We start from the raw sequence: 8,326 nt of genomic DNA on the forward strand, positions 1-8,326 counted from the left end.
TTTTTTGATCGACTCGATACTTAGGAAGGAAATAATTTTCGTACTCCTCATATTCCACCTAGACATGCTCATGACGTGATAGGTCTCTATCCCAACCCTTTCCATTGTTAACAGTTCCTCTAAATGACATTTTAGTTGTTGGTCTTTCGGGTGGTTTTTCTTTGACTGGTTCTTCTTCAAACCTCAAGCTCTTACGGGTGGCCGGCCAAAAGTTAGCAACCAAAATGTGCCTTCCTGCACAATTCATTTTTCTGTATTTTTCGTTGATGTACTTTCCAATCTCCAAGTCTCCAAATTCTCCATTGGCTAAACCCGTAGGCTTTGGGATGAATGAAAGTTGCTACCAGAATGGAACAATATCTTCAAGAGGAGTGTAATCTTTATACCCACCAGTTTATGTTTACAAGGGAGGCCGAGCCAAAAAACGGTTGTACAATTACACTTCGTCTTCATCATCTTTCCCTTTCCGGCTTCCGATTTAGCTCTAAAATCTGCAAACTTATCCATCATATAGTTAATTTCCCACCATGATACTTGGTGTGCTACCAACCATAACAAAGCTTTGTCCCTTATGTGTTTCATCAAAAAACGATCTTTACTCAACTCCATCTGAGTGACTGTTTTTCTTAGGACATCCTCTGCGTGCCCGTGAATAGCTTCTTGTACCGTTACTACCCCACCCTATTTTGATCCAATTTTTTTTTCAAACACCCGTGAGACTGCTCTGCAAGGCTTGTAGACTCATTTTTGAAGTGCTTGTATCTATTGGTCCATGCATAAAAAAACTTCTCCTTCCAAGGATTCAACCATGTATTCAGGCAATACTCAACAACCTTCTTATGATCCTTGCTCCAAACATCGATGAACTTCTGCAAGTTAGCATAATACTTAACCTCGATTTTCGAATGAGCCAAATAGTCCCAATCGTCGAAAAAAACTTTCTATAGATCCCCCTCTTCATCGTATTTTATCTGGTGAGCTGAGCTGAATAATACTGGTGATGGCTGGATAAACAGATGGGTCAAAATTGGCCTGAATTTGGTGTCGTGAAAGCAGTCAGGAAGGGTTGTTGCGTGGGTGGTCTTGTGCTGAAGTTTGGTGGGTTTATTCCCGGAGTTTTGCAAGTCTAATGCTTGAGAAAATTGCACTATGAAATCAAACAGGTAGAGCTGGTGATGGGTTCAGGTTTAACAAGGAAGTGTAGGTACTACGGCCAAAGTTAGACTTAGAAATGGATCAGTATTGGACTGGGTTTGGAGGTGCTGTAAGCGGTTATGAAGAAAGGATTCATATGCCTTTAAATACTCACTACACGGAAAAAGAGGAGGTGGTACACAGGGAGAAACTAGGGTTTGACTTTTAATATGCTTAGTTTATTTCCTTTATCAATTTTTATGATTTTTGAAAGCTATGATTTGGTAACCTATTGTTAGGGTGAAGGATAAACTTGTAGGTTAATATTTCTTGTGTTCTTAAACAATGGTTTCAAAAGTAAAGCTTAATTTCATGTTTGTGTTTCTCAAAAATGGGTTGTTTGTTTAATGAGTTTTTCATGTCTTATGCCATGTATATTTCATAGTTGAATTCTAGAACAACATCCATAAGAAACCTTGGTAAAATTTCTTTATGAATATTCTTTGATTATGTATGCCATGTATGCCTAATACTTTGGATTTCTATCTTTAGGTCGAGAACAGACATATCATTGTGAAAATTCATGTCTATTGTTCTTAACTGAATATATCTTCCATGTTTTGATAGCTAGGTTTGCTATTGTACATGAGCTAAATGAGACATTTGTTATATAACATGAGTGAAACCTAACCTACAACGGATTCCACAGCCTTAATACTTCCATATTCTTGATTACAATCTTTATAAATTTGTTTTATATTGTTCATTAGATTATTTTCTTTGTACAACAATCTCTGAAATATTGAATTGGTTAGTTAGTTCTTGATATTGATTGGTAGTAGTTTTCACTCTCCTTGAGGGAACGAACCGTGCTTGCTATTGTGTGCTCTTTTTGACACCGTGCACTTGCGGTAAAACAAAGTCGATTTTCCGACCCATCAATAACATCACAAATACCAACTGTAACTTCAGTCACCACAGATAAACATATCAAGCTGAACTCAACCACAGATACCACCCCTCTACACAGCATCACAAACCTCTATTGAACTGCGGTCTCATAGCTCCAGTTCTCCCTGCAATTGCAATCAACATCACTGCCTCCTCTCAATGCAATTCAATTTACAGCTCCATGTGTTCCTGCAATTCACAACACACAACCTAGGCATACATCTATTCATCTTGTAACTTGAACTTTTGCCATTTCATCTTTATCACCTGCAACATAATTACCCGTCACCAACACTGATAACTGCAGCCATTAGCCATAACAACTATCCTGACATGAATCACAAGAAAAAACATACCATTTACAATTGCATTTCAGGTTCAGTACAATCATGTTCATCCAGTACACTTCCAAAATCGAGCAACTTCACTGCCAGTTCTCTGTAATTAGAACTCAACCACAAAACCCATTTCAGTTTCACCAGAGCAACACCAATCTACAAAAATCAATTCCTCCCAGCTTCTCAATCAAATCTCAAACACAGATTCACTACAAACCCTAACTTCAATTTATGTTAAAACCCATTCTAACAAACCATTGAGATTTAATAAAAAAGAATCAATCAAAAAAGAAACCCTAAATTTGACCTCCGATTTACCTTTTCTGTGAATCTAAGATTAGTTGTAAACAAGAGATGATTTACCGGAAAAGTTTAAGATCTTGGGCGATTTGATGTTTTTTGTTGAACGACATAATTCGTCACCAACCCATCTCCCTTCTTCTTGTTCTTCAATTGCAGTTACAGTCGCAACAATTTCTTCATCTAATCTTACGGAAACATCACAACATCACCAGATCCACATGTATTTCCTTCTGAATTTGAAGATGAAACTATGGTTAGGGTTTTTATTATGGTTGTTGTGACGTTGAGAGGAGTTTGGGGTGGTGATGTTTACGGTGGTGGTAATGGTGTTGATGGTGAAGAAATTGAAGGAGGCGGAGGAGGGTGGTGGTAGTAGTGAGATACGAAGAAAAAAGTTGTTGCTGGTGGTGATTGTGGTGGGAAGAAGGAGACGGAAGAACCAAGAAAAAAAGAAATGAGAGAAGAAGAAGAATGTAAAAGGGTATGTTTGGGTTTTTTTAAAATAACAAACACTAAATTTGCTCATAAATATTTGACCTGGGGTTTTTGTGTTTCTTATGAAATTATTTTAATTTATTAAAAATAATATGGTTGGATTTTTTGTACCACAAAATTGGTCACCTAGATGTTTTGTCACTAGTTTTGTTTAAGTTTTTAGATTTTTATCTTGAAAGAAGGATATTTTAGTATTTTTGCCTCTAGAAAACACCCTTAACAAATACGATTGGTTGGAGGAAGTAATTTATATCCTCGATTAGTTTAAATATCCCCAATCGCGCGTTCTTCTCTTTTATCTGCCTCATCAATTTTTTTGCTTCAGCTTGTTGTGACATTAGTTGCTTTAGTAAAATGCTATTCAGAAAATGAGGAAGAACAAGATGCTACTGGGTTTATGCAAGAGATTAATTTCAGAAGCCGAAGAACAATGCTGAAATCAGTGTTTGATGATGCTGGTGAATTGGAGAATTCAGTATACATACTAAGATTGAATTGGTGAGTATAATCAACCAGCAAAGAAGGTGGATTTGATGAAACTGTTGTTATTGATGGTGAATCCATTGTTAAAACCGTTATTGCTGCAATTGCAGCTGATTGAGATTTAGGTTTAAAAATAGGGTTTTGATTTTGTTGCGATTGGGTTGATTTCTCTGATTTTTAGGTTTTTGATTTGGGGAAATTTTAGTGCTTTTGGTGTTGATTGGATTAATTTTTATTTCTCTTCATCAATTTCTTCTTCTTACGTGGAAGCAGTGGTGTTGGTTTAAATCTCTACTGTGGATCCATTAAAATCAGTGAAGAAGCAAGTTGCTCTTTCTTGTGAATGATGAAGGAAGTTGTTGATGCTTGAATTCTCTGCAGGGAAGGAGATAAACAAGGGTTAGAAGAACAAAACAAATTCATCTCAGCCACAACAATTCATACTTTGTAGCTGTTTGAAGAAAGTTTCCAAAGGAGTCTCTGCATTGCAGTTGTCCATGTCACATTTAACAAGCTGTTCTGTGAATTTTGTGGTGTTCTCGGTAGGGCTTGACAAGATTTTAGAGGCCAATATTGGTAAGAAAGGCTTAAGTTTGTCGGTAAATGAAAAACAAGAAGAGTTGGATTTTGTTGCTACCGGGAAAATAGCCTTGAGTGGCTGCATTTGTCGTTGATTTCATTCATGGTTTGCTGAGATATGTAGTGTGTTTCAGCCTAAATGTAACGAGGATATGTGTCTATGAAAAACATATTTTCCGGCGAAGAAGAATATAAAAGGAGGATCGAAATCAGCCTCAAACCGGCCCTCTCACCCACAGAAACTGCATTGATTTTTTTTCAAAGAAAACTTGTTTTCTTAGTGCTGTATACAAATTTAAAGGGTATAATAGTAAACTTGTTTAGTAATTAAATTTTAATTAATCTATTTAATAATTATTAACTTAAAGTGAATACTTAAACGGGTCAACGTTGATCTTTGGACCATACGCAAAGACTGGACAAATGTTAGACTCAAGCCAGTTTTTGGTCAGAAAATGAGTACCAAAAACCAAATACCCCAAGGAAAAAATGGATTAGCCCGAAGCAGTAATATAGGACATTAAATAACGGTTTATAATTTTGTTATGTACTTAGGGATGGCCATTTGCCCCACCCAAACCCATCCCCGTGGGTACCCACCCCGTTCGGGTAGGGTTTTACCCGCACAAATGGAGATGGGATCGGGTATGGGTAATACGCGAAAACTAAGCTACGGGGATGGGGTGGGGATGGGATTCAAGGTCCCCGCCCCATACCCGCCCCGTATCTTTCATAAGTTAGAGGTTTAGACTTTTATGCAACAATGTGTATGATTTTTATACTTCCACCACTTAGTCGAGCTTTCTTTCATTTATCATATTCTCGATCGTTCTTGTACATTCATCACTTTCGTTTTTTTTTTTTGTGATCAAACACATTCTCTAAAAGTTAAAATAGAGAAATGAATCAGATAATGAAATGGTTAACGTGGACGAAGATAGAACGGGACAGGAAAAAACAGAAAAACTAATAAGTCATTAACAGATTTTTTTGTTCACTTTAAGATAAATTACTGAATTTAAGATTCCAGAATGCGTCGTTCTTACATTATTATTTTTGTTTGAATCTTATTTAAGTTTTGATTATAATCAAATTTATGTATTAACTCAGTGTTAAGGGTAACCCATGAAAACCCCGCCCCATATGGGTATTCCCTATACCTGCCCCGCCCCAATTTATATAGGTAACGGGGCGGGGATGGGTATTTTTTTTACGAACAGGGCAGTGACTGGGATTTACACTACCCGCCCCTTGACCATGTACTGATAAGCTGAAATGTGCTGAGCACGCAGGGAGAGTACTTGGATATGTTGTAGCGTACTTTGAAGTTGTGGTCATTCAGTTTTATTGTTTCCATGTTTTATATTTACGCAACATGATAAAGGATGATTACTATTCTGAGGTTACCGTCGAAGTCTATGGATTCCAGGAAGCTAGGAACATTAAAGGTAGAGAAAAATCCAGGCAAAAGAAGAAGCAGGCATTTTGTTGCTTCGAATACCACTGCAAATCAGCAGTGTACATTAAAGGTGTTTAATATGGGAGTGGATTGAGAATTTTGTGTTTTACATTCTGGTCGGTCCACTTGAAAGATTACTAAGCTGAAAGCCGCGCTTTAAAAATAGCCAAGGATTTTACTGCAGAATCTATCATACAATACAAACATTTTAACTGTCCGAATACCGAAGACACAAGAACAACTGTCCGAACCCGAAGACACGAGAAAAAACAAAAATTACATGATTTTTGGAATTTGTTGTAGCCTTTCAATCCATGTAAGCTCAAAGTTTTAGCACTTTGAGCGAAACAGAGTAACGGTCCTCTTGGTTATTTTATTTTAATATATAAAGAGAAGAAATAATACATGTGAGGGTATCACTTGTGGCGCTGTGTTGACAAAAATGCCGTATAAATCCAAGAAAATGAATTGACCAAGTAAAGCTGTAATCCTTTACACGTTCCATAGCTTCAGCCTTGCATTCACGTGGCAAAGCAGCTTTCCAGTCGGTTATGGTGATATTACTGATTCTGTTGTATAACCGCTTATCTGAGGCCTTGATTTTTCTTTCTTTTTTGTGATAAGAATCAACATAATCATAAAGTTTACAGAAAAAGTTCACAGATCTTACGCCATTCCACCGATCTGGATGCTTTTTAAGATTAAAAGGATCCTCGAAATATGCAAACAACATTTTTTTGTTTCCGATTCTTGAGGGAAAAAAACACAAGGTAATCAGTAATGATGAATAAACAAACCAAAGTTTGTAGGAGATAGAGAAATAAGTCTAGCCATATATATTGCGATTAGAGAGAGTTATGATACCTATCAGATCCATCAAATCTTCGAGCAAAATCTGATCCCTCGATATAATTTGGAAATTCCGATAGAAAACAATTTACAATCTTCCCATAGCCGATAAAATCTGAAATAAAGAATATTTATTATAATATAAATTTAAATTATTGACTAATTTATATTAATTAAGATTAATTACCATTCCTCCACCACTCAACATTTCTATCGATGGCTCCCTTTAATTTCAGCACCGTTGCACACAATTACGACATTTTTTGGGCAAACCTCTCCATGACAAAAACCTCTTTGTTGCAATTCTTTTAACACATTTTCTACCGGACTGTAACAACAAAGATGAGATTAGTGCATTTTTCAAATAACATACTCAGTCAAATCTGTTCAGATTATTAAAATTATTAAAGAATTTATACAAAATAAAATTAATGAACGAATTTATAATTATACCCCTCACTTTAGAAACATTTATAAATTAATTGGGAAGATATTGTCTTATACAGTCAAACATATGATATTTTTATATTATAAAGTTTGTTAAAATATGGTCTTATATAGTCAAACATATGTAAGTATCAAACATCAATTGGAGGATCATCTTCAATTTCATCTAACGCTTCTTATGTTCTTTTTTTCCTTGATAAGTTAAAAAAATAAAAAACATTTCTATTGCTTCCACGATCATATGCCCATCACCTAACGCTTGAGCTGACCAGAATTTCATGTTTAAAATCCTGGAGCCTGAAGGCCAAATAAATGTCCATAGAGGTCCAACTGAATCTATAATATACTAATATGATAAGATTAGAAATTCGATCACACCACACGAAAAAATTAAGTTCATCATCAGACAATAGTTTAAGAGTTACGAAATCAAAGAGAGCACACAGAAAAACCAACAAAAATGGAAACCGCAAACTCCTACTATCAGTTTCCATTTCCTCGCATGCGATTAAATTAAAGTCGATCTGCAACCACCGCACTCGGAACGATTAAATAGTCATCAAAGAAGTCGTGATGGACCAGACCACTGGTTCCGTCAAATTCTTCCTCTACGGCTGTGAAGCATTGAATGAGGAATTGTTGATTCAATCCTCAAAAAGTTTGGTAGTATCCCTCACCGGTCACCCCGAAATGTTTCTGCGAAGGATTTTTGTTGTTGAATGAAACACTAATAATAATAACAAAAAACAAATAATTTATTTTATTTTAATATATAAAGAGAAGAAATAATACATGTATGAGGGTATCACTTGTGGCGCTGTGTTGACAAAAATGCCGTATAAATCCAAGAAAATGAATTGACCAAGTAAAGCTGTAATCCTTTACACGTTCCATAGCTTCAGCCTTGCATTCACGTGGCAAAGCAGCTTTCCAGTCGGTTATGGTGATATTACTGATTCTGTTGTATAACCGCTTATCTGAGGCCTTGATTTTTCTTTCTTTTTTGTGATAAGAATCAACATAATCATAAAGTTTACAGAAAAAGTTCACAGATCTTACGCCATTCCACCGATCTGGATGCTTTTTAAGACTAAAAGGATCCTCGAAATATGCAAACAACATTTTTTGTTTCCGATTCTTGAGGGAAAAAAACACAAGGTAATCAGTAATGATGAATAAACAAACCAAAGTTTGTAGGAGATAGAGAAATAAGTCTAGCCATATATATTGCGATTAGAGAGAGTTATGATACCTATCAGATCCATCAAATCTTCGAGCAAAATCTGAT

General features: G+C 35.9%; 1 long non-coding RNA gene across 1 annotated transcript; it reads right to left on the bottom strand.

Moving 5' to 3' along the window:
* Nucleotides 1–7,369: 7,369 nt before the first annotated feature.
* LOC113325092 lies at nt 7,370–8,027 on the bottom strand. Its single transcript, XR_003347975.1, has 2 exons — nt 7,831–8,027; nt 7,370–7,734 (listed from the first exon to the last, which is right to left on the bottom strand). It is a non-coding gene; the product is annotated as an uncharacterized LOC113325092 (long non-coding RNA).
* Between the last annotated feature and the right edge of the window lie 299 nt (nt 8,028–8,326).

This window comes from Papaver somniferum, chromosome 1, assembly GCF_003573695.1.
Source record: "Papaver somniferum cultivar HN1 chromosome 1, ASM357369v1, whole genome shotgun sequence".
In the NCBI taxonomy this organism is placed as follows: Eukaryota; Viridiplantae; Streptophyta; class Magnoliopsida; order Ranunculales; family Papaveraceae; genus Papaver; species Papaver somniferum.